This window comes from Triticum aestivum, chromosome 4D, assembly GCF_018294505.1.
Source record: "Triticum aestivum cultivar Chinese Spring chromosome 4D, IWGSC CS RefSeq v2.1, whole genome shotgun sequence".
Classification (NCBI taxonomy): Eukaryota; Viridiplantae; Streptophyta; class Magnoliopsida; order Poales; family Poaceae; genus Triticum; species Triticum aestivum.
In genome coordinates, this window is record NC_057805.1 from 423,702,872 (window position 1) to 423,728,553 (window position 25,682).

Consider the following 25,682-nt stretch of genomic DNA (forward strand, 5'->3'; position numbering starts at 1 on the left):
AGCGAGGCATGTCAGTGACAGAATACAATGGTCAGTTTACCCAGTTATCTCGTTATGCCTACGACGAGCACATGACAGAAAACAAGAAGATGGAAAAATTCCTGGACGGCCTGGCACCAGCACTAAGATGCCAACTGATTGTACACACCTTTCCGGATTTTAAAACTCTGGTTGACAAGGCCATTACCTTGGAGAATGAGCGCCGTAGTCTGGAAGATATCCGTAAGCGAAAGAGGGACAAGACGACTATTGCTCGCAACAACCGAAGCAAGACTGAGGTTCCAAGGACAGAAGCAAGGAGATCCACGACTACCGATCCAAGGCCCGTCAGACAGTTTCATGCCAGGGACAAAGAGTTCACGTACCATCCAGGGGTCACATGCTATGCTTGTGGGGAAGAAGGGCACTATGCTAAACAATGCCCAAAGCCAAGGAACGCAGCCCCCAAGCCAAACAATGGTGGGAACAATCCAGCCCCCAAGCGCAACAATTTCAATCCCAACAACAACCACAGGAAGGGTCACCTGAACCATGTGACCAGGGAAGAAGCGCAGAATGCCCCAGACATCGTGCTCGGTATGTTCCCTGTCAACACAATACCTGCCACGGTTTTGTTTGATTCTGGAGCTTCCCATTCATTCGTTTCGAAGGGTTTTGTTTTGCAACATGGTTTTCTGATACTCTCCTTGGAAAAATCTATGATCATCAAGTCCCCCGGAAATAAGCAAATCACGCAGAGTTACTGCCAAGGAGTGGTCATTGAGTTCGAAGGACTACAGTTCCAAGCAAATCTCATCGTGTTCGAGAATAAAGGACTGGATGTCATTTTAGGGATGGACTGGTTGACCACCAACAAGGGATTCATCGACTATTTCAATCGGACCGTGATTCTCACCCACCATCATGGCAAGACAATAAAGGTTACCGCTCAAGAAAGGCCACGGACACGGCAACCAAAGCTGAACAAAGTGGACATTGCAGAACTGAGAAAAGTTCCAGTGGTATGCGAGTTTCCTGACGTGTTTCCTGAAGAACTACCAGGCATGCCACCAGACCGAGAGATAGAATTCAGCATCGAACTAGCACCTGGCACTGCTCCCATCTATAAGAAGCCTTATAGAATGGCACCCTTAGAATTGGTGGAGTTGAAGAAGCAGATAAAGGAATTATTGGACAAAGGATTTATTCGAGCCAGCTCCTCACCATGGGGTTCGCCAGTGTTGTTCGCCAAGAAAAAGGATGGGACACTGAGACTGTGTATAGACTATCGAGCTCTCAATATGGTCACCATCAAAAACAAATATCCGATGCCACGGATAAATGATTTGTTTGACCAGCTCGCACAAGCCAAGGTGTTCTCAAAGATTGATTTGAGATCGGGATATCACCAATTGAAAGTACGGACAGAAGATATCCCCAAGACAGCATTCACTTCCAGATACGGATTATATGAGTTCACAGTGATGCCTTTTGGTCTAACAAACGCTCCCGCATATTTCGTCCACCTCATGAACAAAGTGTTCATGAAATTCATGGACAAATTTGTTGTGGTATTCATTGACGATATTCTGGTTTACTCAAGGACACCAGAAGAGCATGCTGAGCATCTCAGAATTGTTTTGGGAGAATTAAGGAAACATCAGTTATACGCCAAATTTAGCAAGTGCGAATTTTGGCTAAGGCAAGTTGGTTTCCTAGGCCATATATTGAACCAAGAAGGCGTGGCTGTAGACCCAGAAAAAGTCAAAGCCATACTTGACTGGAAGCCACCCGCCAACGTTACAGATGTGCGGAGTTTCCTGGGAATGGCCGGATATTACAGAAGATTTATTGAAGGATTCTCCACTGTGGCAAAACCAATAACACAGTTGCTCAAGAAGGATAAGAACTTTGTATGGACGGAAGCATGCGAGAAAAGCTTCCAAGAACTCAAGAAGAAGCTGACAACCGCACCAGTCTTAACTGTGCCAGACATACACAAGAGTTTTGAATTATATTGTGACGCGTCCCGAAAAGGTCTCGGATGTGTGCTAATGCAGGATGGCAAAGTTGTCGCGTATGCCTCCAGGCAGCTGCGAAAACATGAGGAAAATTACCCAACACATGACTTGGAGCTAGCAGCAGTCATACATGCACTCAAGGAGTGGAGGCACTTTCTGTTGGGAAATCGCTGTGAAATATATACGGACCATAAGAGCCTTAAGTATATTTTCACTCAACCGGAGCTAAACTTACGCCAACGACGCTGGTTGGAATTGGTCAAGGACTATGATGTCGGCATTCACTACCATCCAGGGAAAGCAAATGTAGTGGCTGATGCCCTTAGTCGAAACCCCAGCCCGGACAGCGACGGTCCGCAAAACTTGAGGCCTGAGTTTCAGCAAGAGTTCGCTAGGCTCAACATGGTGTTAGTCTCTGAGGGCACCATAACAAGTCTGGAGATACAACCCACCCTAGTGGAACAAATTAAGAAGGCTCAACAGGGACATCCCAGCATCGAAGGAATAAAGAAGAAAATGAACCTTGGTAAGGCTTCTGAGTTCGTCACAGACAGTGAAGGAATATTATGGTACGGAGACAGACTTTGCGTACCTAACATTGAGGAGCTCAAGCAACAAATCTTAACCGAAAGCCACACCGCCCCATACTCGATCCACCCTGGAGGGACCAAAATGTACAAGGACATTCAGGAAAGATTTTGGTGGCACGGTATGAAAAGAGATATAGCCACATTTATTGCTTGTTGCGATTCATGTCAGCGCATCAAGGCCGAGCATCAAAAGCCAGCAGGGCTACTCCAGCCAAACAGGATACCGGAGTGGAAATGGGATGAAATAGGAATGGACTTCATTGTTGGATTACCTCGATCACAACGCGGAAATGACGCCATATGGGTCATCACAGACCGACTAACCAAGGTTGCTCATTTCATTCCCGTGAAGACTACCTACTCCACACAAAGACTGGCCAAACTTTATCTCTCCCGTATAGTTTGTTTGCATGGAGTCCCAAAGACTATAATATCCGACCGAGGCACACAGTTTGTCTCCAAATTTTGGGATCACCTGCAACAAGCTTTGGGCACGCAGCTAGCTTTCAGTACAGCGTACCACCCTCAGACTGATGGACAAACAGAACGTGTGAACCAAATCCTAGAGGATATGCTGAGAGCCTGTGTGCTCACCTATGTGTCCAGTTGGGAAGAGAGTTTGCCGTATGCCGAATTTGCTTACAACAACAGTTACCAAGCCAGCTTGCAAATGGCACCCTTTGAAGCATTGTACGGACGGAGGTGTCGTACCCCACTGAATTGGTCAGAAACAGGTGACAGCCGTATCTTCGGCCTAGACATGCTTATAGAGGCCGAGGAGAAAGTTAAGCAGATCAGGGACAGACTGAAGACAGCGCAGAGCCGGCAAAAGAGCTACTACGATCAAAAACATCGTGAGGTCAGCTTTGAACCCGGTGATTCCGTATACCTACGAGTGTCTCCTATGAGGGGCCTGCAACGGTTCAAAATTAAGGGGAAGCTAGCCCCGAGATTTATCGGACCATTTTGTGTAGAGGCACGAAGAGGCACAGTGGCCTACAAACTAGACTTACCCAAGGAGCTGTCACACGTCCATGACGTATTCCACGTCTCCCAATTGAGAAAATGTGTGAGTAACCCGGAGAAGCATGTGCCTCACGAGAGCATTGATGTGCAACCAGATCTCACCTACAGAGAGCGGCCAGTAAAGATACTAGAAGTGTCTGAACGGAGGACCCGTCAGAAAACGACAAAGTTTTTCAGAGTTCAGTGGAGCAACCACACTAAGGATGAAGCTACGTGGGAAAGGGAAGATCTTCTCCAGGCAGAATATCCATATCTATTCGAGGATCAACTGAAATCTCGAGGACGAGATTTTTCCTAAGGGGGTAGGTGTTGTGACACCCAAAATTTTATTTGGATTTTTCAAAAAAATTATTTGACTTGAGGGAGGTGATTTAAATTTTTTCAAAAGAACCCTCCCTTTCAAAATATTTTTTATGGCAAGATTTCTATTTGGATTCACCCAAGACTTGTTTTTTTGTCTTGGAGGTTCTTGCTTTTTTTTGGACTCAAACCAAAATGCTTTTCACTTGAGAAAAATGCCTTTTGAAAATCTCTTTGAATTTGCACTATGGCTTTTGGAATAATCCCTTACCACTTTCAACAATTCTCTCTTGCCATGGCCTTAGTGCAAATCCACTCTCCTAAACCTTCCCTCATTTTTGGATCATGATCTACTTCAAATCCAGCAAGATGGACCTCTCCATATAATTATTTTCCATTTAAATCTTATTCAAACAATTTCTGCCCTCTATTCTAGCCCTTGGAGGTTTACAAAGGAACTACTCTTTCTGCTTTGAATTTTGCCCCCAAACCTTTTTCCCTCCCTAGTCCTTTGAACCCTCAACCAAGAACCATGAAGATCCACTGGTCTTCAGTTCAAATTTTTCAAACTACACTTGCTGCAAGTTTGGACCAGTTTTGTCAAATTTGGTGAAATTCATTCAAATCCTTCTCCAAAAATTCTGAATAAAATCAGGTAGCCTCTAGGTGCATTGAGTAGTCACCTCACCAAGTCCCAGCTCCAGAAAAAAAATTCTGCTTGCCTAATCATTCTGTCGAACACCTACAGGGCATTGTCAAAATCAAATACAGTCAAGTTCAGTTAACAGTGGCTGAACCACTGCCGTTTTCTTCAGAACCCGACGTCGATCTCGCCTGTGTCGCCGTGTTCCCTGTCCCCTCCCCCTTGTTCCTGCACCGCACGAACGCCTGGCAGCTTGCGGACGTCGGCGACGAGCAGCAGGACGTGCGCCGCCCCGTGATCGACGCCAGCGGCGGCTTTGCGGCCGTCAGAAGGGAGGCGCAGCGCAGTCGGCGCCGTCCAGCGCCGCCCAAGCCACCGGAGGTCGCCGCGTGGCCTTCCACTCCCCAGAACGCGTTGCCACTCTCGTCGTGAACCGCTGGGCGCGGAGCGCGCTCTCTGCCGCCGTCGTGCCCATGCGGCCACCCCACCGTGGACCGGCGCCGTTACGCCAAGACCAACCGGGATTAGCGGGGGAACGACACCAGTAACTCCCACTGATGCTGCCTGGCCACTCAAACCTCCTGCCAATCCACTGCATCGCCATAATTGCTCGCCGGAGATTCTCCGTTCACGGCCACCCCCTCGATCCGCCTATAAATAGAGGCCCCGAGCTTCAACCCGAACCCACACCACCTCTACACTCCACCTAGAGCACGCCTAGCCACTGGTAGAGCCACGGGAGAGCTTTCTTCCCCGACTCCGGCCGCCGCGACCCGCCACGGGATCCAGCTCGATTCGCTCCCGTGCGTGCACCTCTGCCTCCCTTTACTTGCCAGTAGCTCCCCTATGCATCCACTCTTCTGACACGCGCTTCAATTCGAAGTTTGCAGCCCTCCACCGGAGTTCTCCACCATCACCCGAGCCGCCGTCCGCCGGAGAAAGTGTCGCCGTCGATGTGGTGCTCTCCGTCGGTCGAGTCCACTACCCACCGACGCGGAAGGACACGCTGAAGCTCTTGGTACACTCCGATCTCTCTGTCTCGCCGTGGTTCGACGCCGGCGACCACCGCAGTCTTCGGGCGCCGGCGAGCCTTTTTAAACCTGACATGTGGACCCCCCTTGTCAGCCTCTATTCTCTTCTCCCTCGAACCGTTTTCTGTTGGCGCCTTCGGGCAAATACGCTTTCCCTTTGAGCTTGCGCGTTTCTTTCCGAAGCGTTTTCTGTTTTCTCAGTTAAACCCCTGGAACTTTTCTGTTTCATTACAGATGAGTCCCTGGACAGAAACCTTTATAACTTTTTAATGAAAAGTGATTTTTGGGTGATTCTTTTTCTGACAGTCTTAAAATTTTGTCTAGTTTTTTATGGGATTTATTTGGAAAAATTTTGGAGGAGTTTTTATGCACGCGTTGGTTTTCACGTTAGTGCCCGTTTTCGTTATGCCGTAGGTTCCGGAAGAGGTGACGGAGCCGCGAACTTCGCCGAGCTAGACTCCGACTTCTCCGAACCAGGCAAGCATGTTTGAACCTTTGATATGATAGGTGTTTTGCATGTTTGCGTGAAAGTTTGTGCGTGGCATATGAGTGTCGGTGAGTACCTCGTTGCTTGTGAGGCAACTACCCGCATGTTCCAAAGTTGTGATGATCTCTGGTGAGAGATGGCCTAATCATGTGGTGACATGAAGGGCAGCAAGGTGGTACTGTTGTAGCATACCAGCCTTGCGTCATCCGATAAATTCCGACGTTAACGTGGACGGAGTCACGTTATCGTTCTTTCCTCTTCCGTGCTACCACATGTTTCTTTGCCAGGATGCGGTTTAGTAAGTTGGTAACCTCTTTCCGTGTACACACCAAACAGAGGGGCCGGGATGATGGTTCCTTGGCCCAGGATTAAAGCCATTCATCCGGTCAGGGGGCATGGGTGTTTCCGGTTGGGACCGAGAGGGGGGGCACCCCCTTAGAGCGCGCCTATAGAAATTTGATCCCATGCTACGCGAGGTTGTAGCCTCCCCGTCTCAAGGTTTTTCTTCAACGTTGCCGAGGGTGATCCCTGGCTTCGGAATGTTGAATGGGTGTGTACTGGTTAGACGTGTTTCTTCCAAAACACCGTAAACAGAACTAGTCCGCATGACTACTGAAATCCGTTGGCTGTGGTTAAGTACAAACTCTGCAGAGTCAAATCCTTCCAAGTCATCGTACCCATGGTCAAGTATCGTGACCAGTATATCCATATCTATCCTCGTGGAAATTTATCCCCAATGAACAAGCTCAAGTGGTAAACCCAGTTTAATTATTATTCCTGTGGATGGACTAAGCTTATATTTGTCTCGTATTTGTAATAGTTTATGTTCTCGAGCTACTGGATTATTGAGTTATAATATAAGTCCTTTATGTGATGTCGCTCAGACGTCCGACTGTGGCATGTATGTCCTTTATTTTCTGTTAAAAGCCCTTTATGTGATGTCGCTCAGACGTCCGACTGTGGCTTGTATGTCCTTTATTTTCTGTTAAAAGCCCTTTATGTGGTGTCGCCCTGACGCCCGACTGCGGCATTACTATTCTTGCAGTTTCCTCTCGAGGAGTCATTCAGACCCTCGCTTGACACCAGTATTACTATTCTTGCAGTTTCCTCTCGAGGAGTCATTCAGACCCTCGTTTGGCACCAGTATTACTATTCTTGCAGTTTCCTCTCGAGGAGTCATTCAGACCCTTGCTTGGCACCCAGTATTTATTATCTCTATGTCTGAACGCACTGGTTAATCTGTTCATATGCTTCATGTTTACATTTGTTATATCCTTTCTCCGAACTGTCTTGCGAGTACTTTCATAGTACTCACCTGGCTTGTTGATTTGGCCAGATGTTGACGAAGGCGATCTCTTGGATGAAGAGTTTGATAGCGCGTCCGACGCCTAGAGGAGTCCCAGTCAATCCTGTGCGATCCCGGATATTGGTCACTTGCATTGTATACGCTTCCGCCACCCGTAATAAGTCTCCTCGAGCCTCACTTCGACGCTCGAAGAGCTGTAGTTTCAGGAGTTATATCACCCACTCCGCTGTGATATTTCCACCACCGTTGTTATCGTGAGTTAGTAGTTATGCCACCCTATCCGCCGCTATGTTTATCGGCATTCATGTAATAAATTGTTGAGCAGTCCCCGCTCAACCTTGTATTATTTTCAGTACTCCTGGTATTTTTCTTCTGTGACCAAGATATTGTCTACCAGTGAGAAGGAATTCTTCTTTCCTGGTCCGTAAAAGGGATTGGTCTCTCAATAAATATTTTATTGAAAAACCGGTCGTGAAACAAATATAATGGGACAAAAGTCATCTTGTGGGGAACCAAGAACAAGAAAATCAGTAGGATATTTAGCTTTCCCACACAAGATTTCAACATCTCTAACAATCCCAACTGGTGAAATAGTATCTCTATTGGCAAGCTTAATTGTAACATCAATACCTTCTATCTCAGCAGGTGCAATATCATGCATAATTTCTTCGTATAAGGAATGAGGTATTGCACTCGCACTAGCACCCATATCACATAAGCCATGATAACAATGATCTCCTATTTTAACAGAAACAAGAGGCATGCCAACCACAGGTCTATGTTTACCTTTAGTATCGGGTCTAGCAATTCTAGCAGCCTCATTACAGGAGTAAATAACATGCCCATCAATATTATCAACCAAGAGATCTTTAACCATAGCAATACTAGGTTCAACTTTAATTTGCTCAGAGGGTGTATATGTTCTAGCATTACTCTTATGAACCACAGTTGAAGCTTTAGCATGATCCTTTATTCTAGCAGGGAAAGGTGGTTTCTCAATATAAGCGGTAGGAAAAATAGGATCAACATTATAAGTGATAGTCTTTTCTTTGACTTTAATAGGTTCAACTACTTTTACTTCAATGGGAGGATGATATTTAAACCACTTCTCCTTAGGGAGATCAACATGAGTAGCAAATGATTCACAGAAAGAAGCTACTATCTCAGAGTCAAGTCCATATTTAGTGCTAAATTCACGAAAAACATCGGTATCCATAAAAGATTTAACACAATCAAACTTAGGTGTTATACCTGACCCCTTACCTTCATCGAGTTCCCAATCTTTAGAGTTTCGTTTAATTCTTTCCAATAAATCCCATTTGAATTCAATAGTCTTCATCATAAAAGAACCAGTACAAGAAGTATCGAGCATGGAGCGATTATTGAGAGAAAGTCGAGCATAAATTTTTTGAATAATAATTTCTCTTGAGAGCTCATGATTGGGGCATGAATATAACATTGACTTAAGCCTCCCCCAAGCTTGAGCGATACTTTCTCCTTCGTGAGGACAAAATTATATATATAATTACGATCACGATGAACCAGATGCATAGGATATAACTTCTGATGAAATTCCAATTTCAATCGGTTGTAGTTCCATGATCCAATATCATCACATAGCCTAAACCATGTCAATGCCTTTCCCTTCAAAGATAAAGGGAAGACCTTCTTCTTGATAACATCCTCGAGCATACCTGCAAGCCTAAATAATCGACAAACTTCATCCACATAGATTAGGTGCATATCGGGATGTAATGTTCCATCTCCTGTAAAATGATTAGCTAGCAGTTTCTCTATCATACTCGAAGGAATTTCAAAGTAAACATTTTCAGTAGGTTCAGTAGGTTGAGGAGCGACTCTTTGCTCTACTGGTCGGGGTGAAGATACCCCGAACAAGCCCCTTGAAGGATTATTTTCCATAGTAACAAGTGACAGTAATTTTCAGCACACTATATAAATTTTTCCTTACCAAATTCCACCTACCAAAGGCGCTTCACTCCCCGGCAACGGGGCCAGAAAAGAGTCTTCATGACCCACAAGTATAGGGGATCTATCGTAGTCCTTTCGATAAGTAAGAGTGTCGAACCCAACGAGGAGCAGAAGGAAATGACAAGCGGTTTTCAGTAAGGTATTCTCTGCAAGCACTGAAATTATCGGTAACAGATAGTTTTATGATAAGGTAATTCGTAACGGGTAACAAGTAACAAAAGTAAACAAAGTGCAGCAAGGTGGCCCAATCCTTTTTGTAGCAAAGGACAAGCCTGGACAAACTCTTATATAAAGGAAAGCACTCCCGAGGACACATGGCAATTATAGTCAAGCCAGTTTTCATCATGCTCATATGATTCGCGTTCGTTACTTTGATAATTTGATATGTGGGTGGACCGGTGCTTGGGTACTGCCCTTCCTTGGACAAGCATCCCACTTATGATTAACCCCTCTCGCAAGCATCCGCAACTACGAAAGAAAAATTAAGGTAAACCTAACCATAACATGAAACATGTGGATCCAAAACAGCCCCTTACGAAGCAACGCATAAACTAGGGTTTATGCTTCTGTCACTCTAGCAACCCATCATCAACTTATTACTTCCCAATGCCTTCCCCTAGGCCCAAACAATGGTGAAGTGTCATGTAGTCGACGTTCACATAACACCACTAGAGTAAAGACAACATACATCTCAACAAAAAATCGAACGAATACCAAATTCACCTGACTACTTATAACAAGACTTCTCCCATGTCCTCGGGAACGAACGTAACTAATCACAAATCATATTCATGTTCATAATCAGCGGGGTATTAATATGCATGAAGGATCTGAACATATGATCTTCCACCGAATAAACCAACTAGCATCAACTACAAGGAGTAATCTGTTGGGCAACGTAGTAATTTCAAAAAAATTCCTACGCACACGCAAGATCATGGTGATGCATAGCAACGAGAGGGGAGAGTGTTGTCCATGTACCCTTGTAGACCGTAAGCAGAAGCGTTATGACAACGCGGTTGATGTAGTCGTACGTCTTCACGATCAACTGATCCTAGTACCGAAAGTACGGCACCTCTGCGATCTGCACACATTCGGCTCAGTGACGTCCCATGAACTCATGATCCAGCAGAGTGTCGAGGGAGAGCTTCGTCAGCACGATAGCATGATGACGGGGATGATGAAGCTACCGGCGCAGGGCTTCGCCTAAGCACTGCAACAATATGATCGAGGTGGATTATGGTGGAGGGGGGCACCGCACACGGCTAAGAGATCAATGATCAACTTGTGTGTCCTAGGGTGCCCCCTGCCCCTGTATATAAAGGAGCAAGGGGGGAGGCCGGCTGGCCCTTGGGGCACGCCAAGGAGGGGAGGAGTCCTCCTCCTAGTAGGAGTAGGACTCCCCCTTTCCTAGTCCAACTAGGAGGAGGAAGGAGAAAGGAAGGAAGAGGAAGAGGAGAAGGAAAGGGGGGCGCACCCCCCTCCCTAGTCCAATTCGGACTCCCTATAGGGAGGGGCCGCGGCTGCCCCTTGTAGGCTGCCTCCCCTCTTCCCTATGGCCCATGTAGGCAAAACTTTTCCCGGGGGGGGGGGGGGGGGGGGGGGGTTCCGGTAACCCTCCGGCACTCCGGTTTTCTCCGAAACCACCCGGAACACTTCCGGTGTCCGAATATAGCCGGCCAATATATCAATTTTTATGTCTCGAACATTTCGAGACTCCTCGTCATGTCAGTGATCAAATTCGGGACTCCGAACTAACTTCGGTGCATCAAAACACATAAACTCGTAATACCGATCGTCACCGAATGTTAAGCGTGCGGACCCTACGGGTTCGAGAACTATGTAGACATGACCGAGACACGTCTCCGGTCAATAACCAATAGCGGAACCTGGATGTTCATATTGGCTCCCACATATTCTATGAAGATCTTTATCGGTCAAACCGCATAACGATATACGTTGTTCCCTTTGTCATCGGTATGTTACTTGCCCGAGATTCGATCGTCGGTATCTCAATACCTAGTTCAATCTCGTTACCGGCAAGTCTCTTTACTCCTTCCATAATGCATCATCCCGCAACTAACTCATTAGTCACATTGCTTGCAAGGCTTATAGTGATGTGCATTACGGAAAGGGCCTAGAGATACCTCTCTGACAATCGGAGTGACAAATCCTAATCTTGATCTATGCCAACTCAACAAGTACCATCGGAGACACCTGTAGAGCACCTTTATAATCACCCAGTTATGTTGTGATGTTTGGTAGCCTACAAAGTGTTCCTCCGGTATTCGGGAGTTGCATAATCTCATAGTCATAGGAACATGTATAAGTCATGAAGAAAGCAATAGCAACATACTAAACGATCAAGTGCTAAGCTAACGGAATGGGTCAAGTCAATCACATCATTCTCTAATGATGTGATCCCGTTAATCAAATGACGACTCATGTTTATGGCTAGGAAACTTAACCATCTTTGATTCAACAAGCTAGTCAAGTAGAGGCATACTAGTGACACTCTGTTTGTCTATGTATTCACACATGTACTAAGTTTCTGGTTAATACAATTCTAGCATGAATAATAAACATTTATCATGATATAAGGAAATATAAATAACAACTTTATTATTGCCTCTAGGGCATATTTCCTTCAGTCTCCCACTTGCACTAGAGTCAATAATCTAGTTCACATCGCCATGTGATTTAACACCAATAGTTCACATCACCATGTGATTAACACCCATGGTTCACATCGTCATGTGACCAACACTCAAAGGGTTTGCTAGAGTCAGTAATCTTAGTTCACATCGCCATGTGATTAACACCCAAAGAGTACTAAGGTGTGATCATGTTTTTCTTGTGAGAGAAGTTTAGTCAACGGGTCTGCCATATTCAGATTCGTATGTATTTTGCAAATTTCTATGTCAACAATGCTCTGCACGGAGCTACTCTAGATAATTGCTCCCACTTTCAATATGTATCCAGATTGAGACTTAGAGTCATCTGGATCAGTGTCAAAACTTGCATCGACGTAACCCTTTACGACGAACATTTCGTCACCTCCATAATTGAGAAACATATCCTTATTCCACTAAGGATAATATTGACCGCTGTCCAGTGATCTACTCCTAGATCACTATTGTACTCCCTTGCCAAACACAGTGCAGGGTATACAATAGGTCTGGTACACAGCATGGCATACTTTTATAGAACCTATGGCTAAGGCATAGGGAATGACTTTCATTCTCTTCCTATCTTCTGCCGTGGTCGGGCTTTGAGTCTTACTCAACTTCACACCTTACAACACAGGCAAGAACTCCTTATTTGACTGTTCCATTTTGAACTACTTAAAAAATTTCTCAAGGTATGTACTCATTGAAAAAACGTATCAACCGTCTTGATCTATCTCTATAGATCTTGATGCTCAATATGTAAGCAGCTTCATCGAGGTCTTTCATCAAAAAACTCCTTTCAAACACTCCTTTATACTTTCTAGAAAATTCTACATCATTTCCAATCAACAATATGTCATTCACATATACTTATCAGAAAGGCTGTAGTGCTCCCACTGTCGGGGAAACAACACCTATGGGATCACTGAAATCCCTTCTATGGTTGGCAGGCGCGGGGTTGTGCAAAGAGTGGGTCTGGCGGTCAGCACAAGGATCGTTTACCCAGGTTCGGGCCGCGAGGATGCGTAATACCCTAGTCCTGCTTTGGTGTATGTATTTGAGTGTTCTTGAGTTCTTGAGCTAGCTACGGTGCGCGTCCAGCCCAAAAGATCCGAATCCTTCTCCTGGATGCCTCGGGCCTCCTTTTATAGACAAAAGGGGTTGCCACAGGGGCACACAGGAGGTGGAAAGGTGTACAGTGCGCGAGCTTATCGCTTGTCATTACGGGACAAGACGCATTAAATGTGCTCCCTTAGGTGTCCTGTTGCTTTATTGGAGATGGCAACGAGGCCTGTCCCGTCCGTTGCCGCTCCGTCCCGCTCCGACGCACATCCAGGCCAACGAGGCATGCAATGCCATGTAGGCTGGCAGGCTGCTGAGATGGCGTGGTGGAAGGACCTTGACGAAGATCTGCATGTCACCATGCAGGTGCTTGCTGAGTTGGTCTGGAAGCCACACGTTGCCACGCAGGTGCCTGCCCAGCTGGTTGGGCTGGCAGCTGATCGGGAACGGCGGTGGAGTCTTGGCGGACGCGGGCCTGGTTGTGGCCTCGCAGGTGTCTTCATCAAGGGCCTTGTCGGGGCCCCGGCAAGGGTCTTGCCGCAGCATCGTGGTCGTCCCCAGCAAGGATCTTGTCGGGGGGTCTCGTGGATTTCCTCGGCTAGGATCCCGCCGAGGATCGTCGTCTTCTGGTCCTCATCTGATCTTGTATGCTTCTGATCTTCACAAAGATCTGCATGCCACCACGGAGGTGCCTCCTGAGCCTGGGCCCCAATGTGGTTGATGGCGTTAGAACCCTTGGCTCAAGGGTGGCGCACTCTGCTGGCATCGGGCAATCTGCCCTAGCAAGGCTCTTGCCGGGGCTGGGGAGGCCGCCCCGGCAAGGGTCTTGCCGGGGGAGCCCACCTCGCCCTTCTGCTCTTTGTGTCTCTGGTCTTGGCGTTGCTCCGGTTGTCTTGTGCCTTCGGCTTCCCTCCTCTGCCCTACTTAGTGTGGCCGTGGGCGCGGCTCTGACTGCCCGTGCACAAGTAAAGGGGTAAAAAGGGGAGTCCCTACTTTTGTACACCGACAGGAGCCCCCGGGCCTGGGCCACACATAAGCGCAACGCGTTGTTGGGCCGGGCCTAGAACGGTGCGCGGGCAGGCGGGGCGGGATTTTACTGCAGTAATTTCTTCGCTCGCTTGCGCTTCCCCACGACCCGCGTTGAATGCGCGTCGTGGAGGATCGTGCGTGACGTGGGGGCATGCATGGGGCGACCGCTGCCCTCATGCATCACATCGCAGTAAATGGTAACGAGGTGGCCCGCGCCTTCCCCATAAAAAGGAATAACCGCAGGCGCTGCTCATTTACCCCTTGTGCCTTCTCCAATCTCGGAACCGCCGTCCCCTCCTTCTTCCTTCTCAAGCTCTCGCTTTCGCTCGCCGCCGCCGCGCCTTCGCTGTTCTTCATCCCTCGTCTCTTGCAGCCGCCATGGCACCCAAAACCAGCAAAGGCAAGGGAGTGGCCAAGGACGCCGGGGGGGAGGAGCCGCCGGAGAGCGACTTGGCGGCGCGGCGGACGCAGTTCGCCTACTTTCCCTCGACTGTCGACGCGGTCCACCTCCGGGACTACTTCAAGCCCCTGTGGGGGTGCAAGACGGGGGGAGAGACGACGGGGCATCCGGCCACGCGTATCATCCCTGCTGATTTCGCCGAGGCCGGCCCGAATCGGTACCCATTCTTCGTCGATTATTTTTCCTGCGGCCTCTGCCCCCCTTTCTCCGATTTCTTCAATGACTCATGCACACATACGGCTTCCACCTTCTGGATTTTACTCCGAATGCCATGGCGTGCATGGCTCTTTTTGCCCATCTCTGCGAGGGCTTCGCCGGAGTGCTCCCCAACACGGCGCTCTTCTGCCACTAATTCTTTCCTCGCATCCAAAAGGGAGGTGCCATCTCCGGCCGTGTCGCCTGGATCCCAAGGACTCAGGGGAAAGGGACATATCCGGAGGGTGCCCAGAAGGAGAGGTGGGAGGAGTGGCGGGGCCGGTAGTGCTGGATTGAGGAGGAGGATCCGCAGGAATTTTGCCGGGTTCGCCAGGCGCCGCCGGTCCGTAGAGATGACTGGAGCAACGTCGACGCTGATGATGGGAAGATCACAGTTGCCACCACCAGGATCCATCGCCTCACCGTTGCCGGGCTCACCCTGGAGATGATTGGGGCGCACTTCATCCGCCGCCAAATCACCCCTCTACACAACAAGGGGAGGCCGGCCTGGCTTTTCAGGAATGCGGCTGACATCATGAGGCTTCACCCTGGTTTGAACCACAACTTCACGGTGATGGGGCACGCCCACTTCTGCCAGCGGCTCTTTCAGCTCGACGTGAATCACGATGGCAAGGTCGAGAGGTCCGGTAAGGCTGCGAAGGCCGGCAAGGTCGCCAAGGGGCCCTTGTTTGTGTTGCCGATGGGGGTGGTCCCTCTGAGCAATAACTCGCGCCAAAGCGACATCATCGGCATGATGCCGGACTTCAACGCGCACGGCCTCGTCCCAAATTGGGCCGAGCCGCCGGCGGATCAGGTGTAGGAGTTCTTCGATTCCTTGGCGGAGAGGTACGTTCGCGACGAGCCTCTGCTCGTCCAGGACACCACTCAGGCAGAATTGGACTATATCGCTGCCAGGGCGGCGGAGGTGGAGCTTGCCAAGGAGGCCGGCAGCGCTGGCGGTGTGGAGGACGAGGCCGCGGCGGCCGCGGAGGAGAGGGAGCTCGCCTAGTGGGCGGAGTCCGCTGGGGAGGCCAGCAGCGTCGACATTGGGGCCCCTCTCATTGAAGATGTGGTCGACGAGTCATCGGAGGAGGAGGTCGAGACTGTCGACCCTCCGGCCACGGGGAGAGGGCGAGTCCTGCGGCGGGCCAGCTCTGGCGAGCCGGTCCGGCCCAGCAGGGCTGCAAAGCCGCAGCAAACCCAGGAGGCGTCCGTGTGCCAGACGAGCGTCGCGGCGGCGAAGAAGGTGGTGAAGGCTGCGGTGGCGAAGAAGAAGGCAACTGCGTCTTCTTCGTCCAAGCGTCCTCGGACTCCATCTGCTTCCCCTCCTCCCGCAGACAACGACACGGAGGTCGTCTTCGATTTTGGCTCTCTCAGCCCAAGGAGGAAGAGGAAGGCAGCGGAAGAGGAGGTGGAGGATGAGTAAGTATCCTGCCTCTTTGTCATCTCCGTCCTCTCAGACTGTGCCGCTTCTCTTGATTTGTTTTCATCTTCGCAGGGATGCGGAGACGCTGGCCCAGAGGGTGAAGAGGGCCAGGGCCTCGATGGGCGGCCAGCCCCCAACGGGCACTTCGAGTATGCCGCTGGTGGTGGTGAGCAGCCCGGACAGCAGCCCCCAGCGTAAGTTCACCACTCGCCCCCCCTCAACATGTGCTGGGGTGCGATCCCTTGGTGCGGACCTTGCCGTGGTTGCAGGAGGAGGACGGCAGCAGGAGGAGCCACTGAGGGCCACCCCCAACACGCCGCCCCGAGGGGCGTCCTCGGCAAGGGCGCCAAGCACCGATCCTATGCGAACGGAGGAGGAGGCAAACCCGGGTGCCGGTGGCTCTGTCCCAGTGCCAGATGTTGGTGGGGAAGGGGCTACTTCTTCCAAGCCTGGCACGGGTAGGTCACCTGCCTCTCGTCCCTGCTCCTTTTCCTTCTTTTTGAATCTTGGTCTTGGCTTCGCCTTATCCCCTTCTCGGTATCCAGATCCTCCCTCGGCGGACCCGGAGGACGTAGACACCGTCATTGAAGAGGTCGCTAAGGACGTCGCGGCCGAGGCCAACAAGATCGCCACCGAGGAGGCCGCCGAGGGCGCTACCGAGGACGCCGCCAAGGGGTCCGCCGGGGACTCCGGCAAGGCCGCTGCCGAGGAGGCCGGCAAGGCCGCTGCCAAGGAGGGGGTGGTTGATGACCAACCTTCCTCCTCCGCTGCCTCTGGCTCAGGCAGGTATCTGAAGGTGAGCGACGACCTGTTCATCCGCCTCCCAGGGACGGTGAGCACTGGGGCGCCCACCGAGGGGGTGGTTTTTGACGACGAGGTGCTCGCCGCCGCCGGGCTTGAGGTTGTCGACGAACCGAGCGCCGGTGGTGGCGGTTCCCGGGAAAAGCGGCTCCTCCAGGCCATGAGCGCCAATTTCCAAAAGCTCCAGGCGCTTCACCGTGCCCGCCTGGACAAGGCCAAGTCCAGGATGGCGGTGGTGGATGGGGCGGAGGTGGACCTTGAGGAGCGCGTCGCCGAGGCGCGGGCTTGGTTCCGCTAGGCCCACAAAGACTTGAAGGCCGCCCAGGATGTGCTGGCCGAGCGCCAGCTAGAGCTTGTCATGAAGCAGGCTGACATCGAGAAGGCAAAGGAGGCGGTGAAGCAGCAGGCCGCCCAGGACGAGGCCGCTCGGCACCAACACCAGTCCACACTAAACTCCCAGGAGGAGGACCTTGCCGCGCGTGAGGAGAAGCTTGCCGCAACACTCCACGGGAAGGATGAGGAGGTGGAGAAGATCTTCGTGCAGCGGACCCAGGAGCTGGAGCAGAGGCACGAGGAGGCCCTCAATGCCCAGGCTCTGGTTCACGCCGGCAAGGTGAAAGAGCTGGAGGTGCAGCGGGACGGGCTGAAGGATCAGGCCCTGAAGTTGGCCAAGGAGAAGGACACACTCAACGGTGCTCTTGTGGAGGTGCAGGGTGCAGTCCTCGGCAAGGCTGAGCAGCTCTCCAAGGCCAACGACTCCATCAAAGACCTGAAGCAGAAGCTAGAGGGTCTCGAGGGGACGCTGTCGGAGGTCAGGGCCCGGGAGGAGACCCTGACCAAGAATCTGGAGAAGGAGAGGTAGCTGCGGAAGAACGAAGCCACCAACCACGAGGATTTCATAAAGGGCGAAAGCCTCTGGATCAGCCGCCTCGCCGACGTCCCCGGCAGGATCACCATGCAGCTGGCCACCATGGGGATGCCAAATGTGAGGTACGTCCCAGAGCCGAGCGTGAGTCCCAATGCCAGGCTGACCCTGTTCTTCGAGGGTGTTCTTGGGGCCCTGGAGTGGTTCCGCTCCAACAAGGCGGCCTCTCTGGCCGACGAGGCCCGAAAGCTTTGCCGGGGTGCCATGACCAAGGTCCTCACCAAGGTGGCATACTGGAACCCCGACCTCGACTTCGACGCCGCGCTGGAGAGCTTGCCGGAGGGTGTGGACCTTGCGACGCTCGAGGAGCGTATCAAGCTCATCATCAGCCCCGTCGGCGGAATCCAGAGGGTGGAGGGCCAACGCCGGGATTAGGCGCCCCGTTGCTTATCACCGCTGCAGGTTCATGACCAAGACCGTTTTTATCTTTAGTTAGAACCGCAACAACAACTGATGTAATATAACTCTGCAGTACTTTTAATATCATGCATGCTATCTTCCCGTTAGATCTTTCTCCGTATGTTCGTACCATACGCTTGTTGAGATAAGGTTGTCGGCGCGTAAACCCATGCCGTGGTGCTTTAAGGACGGATCCTTAGCACCCTGCCGGAAGGGCGCTTGCTGCCGGGCGAGCCACCTTGCCGCCGCTAGCGCGGTCGCTTGAACTATCAAGCAGACTCGAGGCAGGACAAGAGCGCAGCTAGGAACGGGTAGGCCACCTTGCCGCCGCTAGCGCGGGCGCATGAACTGTCGAGCGGGCTCGAGACAGAAACAAAGGCGTTGCCAACAGCGGAAGGGTCCCATCGCGTGCAGGTTTCCCGTACAAAGAACGAGATCTCTCGGGGAGAACAGCCTTATATAAGTGAAAATAAACAAGATCTCGCATGACTTAGCTTTTCTGTCGTCGCGTGGACGTTCACCGCATCCGCAGGCGACGCGGTCCGTTTGGTCGTCTTCTTCCTTGCAGTGACGAACACGATGAAGCCGCTGCTCCCACCAGACTAGATTTCCACAGCTACGCCCCCTACCTGGCGCGCCAAAGATGTCGGGGAAACGACACCTATGGGATCACTGGAATCCCTTCTACGGTTGGCGGGCGCGGGGTTGTGCAAAGAGCGGGTCTGGCGGTCAGCACAAGGATCATTTACCTAGGTTCGGGCCGCGAGGATGCGTAATACCCTAGTCCTGCTTTGGTGTATGTATTTGAGCGTTCTTGAGTTCTTGAGCTAGCTATGGTGCGCGTCCAGCCCAAAAGATCTGAATCCTTCTCCTGGATGCCTCGGGCCTCCTTTTATAGACAAAAGGGGTTGCCACAGTGGCACACAGGAGGTGGAAAGGTGTACAGTGCGCGAGCTTATCTCTTGTCATTACGGGACAAGACGCATTAAATGCGCCCCCTTAGGTGTCCCGTTGCTTTATTGGAGATGGCAACGAGGCCTGTCCCGTCCGTCGCCGCTCCGTCCCGTTCCGACGCGTGTCCAGGACAACGATGCATGCAGCGCCATGTAGGCTGGCAGGCTGCTGAGATGGCGTGGTGGAAGGATCTTGACGAAGATCTACATGTCACCACGCAGGTGCTTGCTGACTTGGTCTGGAAGCCGCACGTTGCCACGTAGGTGCCTGCCCAGCTAGTTGGGCTGGCAGTTGCACGGGAACGGCGGTGGAGTCTTGGCGGACGCGGGCCTGGTTGTGGCCTCGCAGGTGTCTTCGGCAAGGGCCTTGCCAGGGCCCCGGCAAGGGTCTTGCCGCGGCATCGTGGTCGTCCCTGGCAAGGATCTTGCCGGGGGTCTCGTGGATTTCCTCGGCTAGGATCCTGCCGAGGATCGTCGTCTTCTGGTCCTCATCTGATCTTGTATGCTTCTGATCTTCACAAAGATCTGCATGCCACCACGGAGGTGCCTCCCAAGCCTGGGCCCCAATGTGGTTGCTGGCGTTGGGACCCTTGGCTCAAGGATGGTGCACTCTGCTGGCATCAGGCAAGCTGCCTCGGCAAGGCTCTTGCGGGGCTGCGGAGGCCGCCCCGGCAAGAGCAAGCCCACCTCGCCCTTCTGCTCTTTGTATCTCTAGACTTGGCGTTGCTCCGGTTGTCTTGTGCCTTCGGCTTCCCTCCTCTGCCCTACTTAGTGTGGCCGTGGGCGCGGCTCTGACTGCTCGTGCACAAGTAAAGGGGGAAAGGGGAGCCCCTACTTTTGTACACCGACACCCACTCACTTTCTTGTAAATACAAGCTTTATCGCAAGTCTGTATAAAACTATATGCTTTGATCAACTCATCAAAGCGTATATTCCAATTCCGAGATGCTTGCACCAGTCCATAGATGGATCGCTGGAGCTTGCACATTTTGTTAGCACTTTTAGGATCGACAAAACGTTCTGGTTGCATCATATACAACTCTTCTTTAAGAAATCCATTAAGGAATGTAGTTTTGACATCCATTTGCCAGATTTCATAAAATGTGGCAATTGCTAACATGATTCGAACAGACTTAAGCATTGCTACGAGTGAGAAAATCTTATCGTAGTCAACACCTTGAACTTTGTCAAAAACCTTTTTCGACAAGTCTAGCTTTGTAGATAGTAACACTACTATCAGCGTCCGTCTTCCTCTTGAAGATCCATTTATTTTCTATGGCTTGCCGATCATCAGGCAAGTCAACCAAAGTCCATACTTTGTTCTCATACATGGATCCCATCTCAGATCTCATGGCCTCAAGCCATTTCGCGGAATCTGGGCTCATCATCGCTTCCTCATAGTTTGTAGGTTCGTCATGGTCAAGTAACATGACCACCAGAACAGGGTTACCATACCACTCTGGTGCGGACCGTACTCTGGTTGACCTACGAGGTTTGGTAGTAACTTGATCTGAAGTTTCATGATCATCATCATTAATCTTCCTCACTAATTGGTGTAGGCATCACTGGAACTGATTTCTGTGATGAACTATTTTCCAATTCGGGAGAAGGTACAATTACCTCATCAAGTTCTACTTTCCTCCCACTCACTTCTTTAGAGAAAAACTCCTTCTCTAGAAAGGATCCATTCTTAGCAACAAAGATCTTGCCTTCGGATCTGTGGTAGAAGGTGTACCCAACATTTTCTTTTGCGTATCCTATGAAGACGCACTTCTCCGATTTGGGTTTGAGCTTATCAGGTTGAAACTTCTTCACATAAGCATTGCAACCTCAAACTTTAAGAAACGACAGCTTAGGTTTCTTGCTAAACCATAGTTCATACGGTGTCATCTCAACAGATTTAGACGGTGCCCTATTTAACGTGAATGTAGCTGTCTCTAATGCATAACCCCAAATGATAGGGGTAAATCAATAAGAGACATCATAGATTGCACTATATCCAATAAAGTACGGTTATGACATTCGGACACACCATTATGTTGTGGTGTTCCAGGTGGCATGAGTTTGTGAAACTATTCCACATTGTTTTAATTGAAGGCCAAACTCGTAACTCAAATATTTGCCTCTGCGATCAGATCGTAGAAAATTTATATTCTTGTTACGATGATTCTCTACTTCACTCTGAAAATCTTTGAACTTTTCAAGTGTTTCAGACTTGTGTTTCATCAAGTAGATATACACATATCTGCTCAAATCATCTGTGAAGGTCAGAAAACAATGATACCCGCCGTGAGCCTCAACACTCATTGGACCGCATACATCGGTATCTATTATTTCCAATAAGTCAGTGGCTCGCTCCATTGTTCCGGAGAACGGAGTCTTAGTCATCTTGCCCATGAGTCATGGTTCGCAAGCATCAAGTGATTCATAATCAAGTGAATCCAAAAGCCCATCAGCATGGAGTTTCTTCATGCGCTTTACACTAATATGACCTAAACGGCAGTGCCACAAATATGTTGCACTATCATTATCAACTTTGCATCTTTTGGCATCAATATTATGAATATGTGTATCAACATGATCGACATTCAATAAACCATTTATTTTTAGTGTATGACCATAGAAGGTTTTATTCATGTAAATAGAACAACAATTATTCTTTGACTTAAATGAATAACCGTATTGCAATAAACATGATCTAATCATATTCATGCTCAACGCAAACACCAAATAACATTTATTTTAGGTTCAACACTAATCCCGAAGGTAAAGGGAGTGTGCGATGGTGATCTTATCATCCTTGGAATCATTTCCAACACACATCGTCACCTCCCTTAACTAGTCTCTTTTTATTTTGCAGCTCCTGTTTGAAAGATCGTGGATGTCGCCTAGAGGGGGGGGGTGAATAGGCGCTTTAAAATAATTACGGTTTAGGCTTGAACAAATGCGGAATAAACCTAGCGGTTAATTTGACAGGCACAAAACCTACAACAACTAGGCTCACCTATGTGCACCAACAACTTATGCTAAGCAAGATAAACAACTAAGTGATAGCAAGATATATGACAAGAAACAATATGGCTATCACAAAGTAAAGTGCATAAGTAAAGGGTTCGGGTAAGAGATAACCGAGGCACGCGGAGACGACGATGTATCCCGAAGTTCACACCCTTGCAGATGCTAATCTCCGTTTGGAGCGGTGTGGAGGCACAATGCTCCCCAAGAAGCCACTAGGGCCACCGTAATCTCCTCACGCCCTCGCACAATGCAAGATGCCGTGATTCCACTAAGGGACCCTTGAGGGCGGTCACCGAACCCATACAAATGGCAACCCTTGGGGGCGGTCACCGAACCCGTACACTTTGGCAACCCTTGGGGGCGGTCACCGGTACCCGTCAAATTGCTCGGGGCGATCTCCACAACCTAATTGGAGACCCCGACGCTTGCCCGGAGCTTTACACCACAATGATTGAGCTCCGAACACCACCAACCGTCTAGGGCGCCCAAGCACCCAAGAGGAACAAGCTCAAGGGCACCAAGCACCCAAGAGTAATAAGCTTCTCAACTTGTAACTTCCACGTATCACCGTGGAGAACTCAAACCTATGCACCAAATGCAATGGCAAGGGCACACGGAGTGCCCAAGTCCTTCTCTCTCAAATCCCACCGAAGCAACTAATGCTAGGGAGGAAAATGAGAGGAAGAACAAGAAGGAGAACACCAAGAACTCCAAGATCTAGATCCAATGGGTTCCCCTCACATAGAGGAGAAAGAGATTGGTGGAAATGTGGATCTAGATCTCCTCTCTCTTTTCCCTCAAAAACTAGCAAGAATCCATGGAGGGATTGAGAGTTAGCAAGCTCGAAGAAGGTCAACAATGGGGGAAGAACATGAGCTCAAAGGATGAGGTTCAATGGGGAAGAAGACCCCCTTTTATAGAAGGGGAAAATCCAACCGTTATGTGCTCAGCCCGCACACGAGCGGTACTACCGCTCCACGAGCGGTACTACCGCTCTGGCGGAAGAAGCAGGGAAAAGGAGCAACCAAACATGAACCTTGGGGCGGTAGTACCGCTTATAAGCGGTACTACCGCTGGAGGAGCAGAACACGGGACCAAAAATGCAGCAGCGGTACTACCGCCCGACCGGAGCGGTACTACCGCTTATAGGCGGTACTACCGCCCATCAGGGCGGTACTACTGCTTATAGGTGGAACTGCCGTGCCTTACTGCCGTGCAACTACTGCAAAACTCGACACGAAAAATGCAAGACCCAAAATCGAGGCGGTACCAGCGCGGAACCGTAGCCGTACTACCGCTTATGGCCATAGGCGGTACTACCGCTTTGGACAGCGGTACTACCGCTTGGGGTGATAAGCGGTACTGCCGCTCTGGCCGCGGTACTACCGCTAGGAAACCAATACTGCCATAACTTCTGCATATGAGCTCCGAATTGAGCAAACTCAAGCTTGTTGGATTGAGAAAGACGAGTAGCATCAAAACAACGACTGGTTATAGTAAGAAGAGGCAGGGGAGGTATGCCAAAAAAATAGAGGAGTGAAACCTCCAACCGAGAAGAACCGGCATAACTTCCAACATCGAAAACATCATAGAAGATGCGAGTGAACTCCGTTTTCGATGAACTCGAGCTTGTCATCAAGATGACCATAAGCTCCAAAACTCACAAAGAGAAGAACCAAACAAGAACCAACAAAGATGATGCAAGGATGCAATGGTTTGAGCTCTCTATGAACGATACGATCAAGCTACTCATCGAGAGCCCCCCTTGATAGTACGGCAATCGATCCTATAACCCGGTCTCCCAACTACCATCATGAGACCGGTAAAATAGAAAACCTATCAAGAGCAAACCTTTGCCTTGCACATGGTCCACTTGAGCTAGATGATGACGATCTTGACTCCCTCAAGTTGGACCACCTTTCTTGGTTGTGTTGGCTCGATGAAGACTAGTTGATTGCTCCCCCATACTCCACTATGGATGAGCCACTCTTCCGCACATCTTCACTAGTCCATTGTCACCATGATGGACGGCAAGCTTCAAGCATTTGATCTCTTCATGATGCTTCACTTGAACTTGCGCACCGCAACATCTTCATAAGTCCATTGTCGCCACAATGGACGGCAAGCTTCAAGCATTTGATCTCTTCATGATGCTTCACTTGAACTTGCACACCGCAACCTAACCCCACAAAGAACTCTCACAAAGATCATGGGTTAGTACACAAAGCGTAATCGACAATGATTACCACACCATGGGATCGCTTGATCCCTCTCGGTACATCTTGTGCGCTTTGTGTGTTGATCAACTTGATTCACTCTTGACTTAGTCTTGATCAACCTTGACTCTTTCCAACTCTCTTCATTTGGATGATGTCTTGAAGGTAAACATGAATGATCACACAATCTTCTTCTTCAAGACATGCTTGCAATAAGTTCTACTCTCACATGGCCAATCTTTGGATAATTCCTTAATAACACCTTGGTCACCACATAAACTCATGACCAATCTTGACTCTTTCCAACTCTCTTCATTTGGATGATGTCTTGAAGGTAAACATGAATGATCACACAATCTTCTTCTTCAAGACATGCTTGCAATAAGTTCTACTCTCACATGGCCAATCTTTGGATAATTCCTTAATAACACCTTGGTCACCACATAAACTCATGACCAATCTTTGGATAATTCCTTAATAACACCTTGGTCACCACATAAACTCCTTGAAACCAACACATGGACTTCAAGAAAAGCCTATGGACAAATCCTTCAAATATAACTCAAGGCAACCATTAGTCCATAGAGATTGTCATCAATTACCAAAACCAAACATGGGGGCACCGCATGTTCTTTCACTGTTTCGAGTTACTACTCTTAGCAACTGAACTAGTATGAAATACCGGGGGGTTGCTATAAACACTAGTAAAGTACACATCAATAACATGTATATCAAATATACCTTTGTTCACTTTGCCATCCTTCTTATCCGCCAAGTATCTAGGGCAGTGCCACTTCCAGTGACCATTTCCTTTGCAGTAGAAGCACTTAGTTTCAGGCTTGGGTCTAGCTTTGGGTTTCTTCACGGGAGTGACAACTTGTTTGTCATTCTTCTTGAAGTTCCCTTTCTATTCTTTTGCCCTTTTTCTTGAAACTAGTGGTCTTGTAAACCATCAACACTTGCTGCTCTTTCTTGATTTCTACCTTCGCCAATTTCAACATCGCGTAGAGCTCGGGAATTACTTTCGTCATCCCTTGCATATTATAGTTCATCATGAAGTTGGTGATAGTGACTAGAGAACTTTGTCAATTACTATCTTATCTGGAAGATTAACTCCCACTTGATTCAAGCAATTGTAGTACCCAGACAATCTGAGC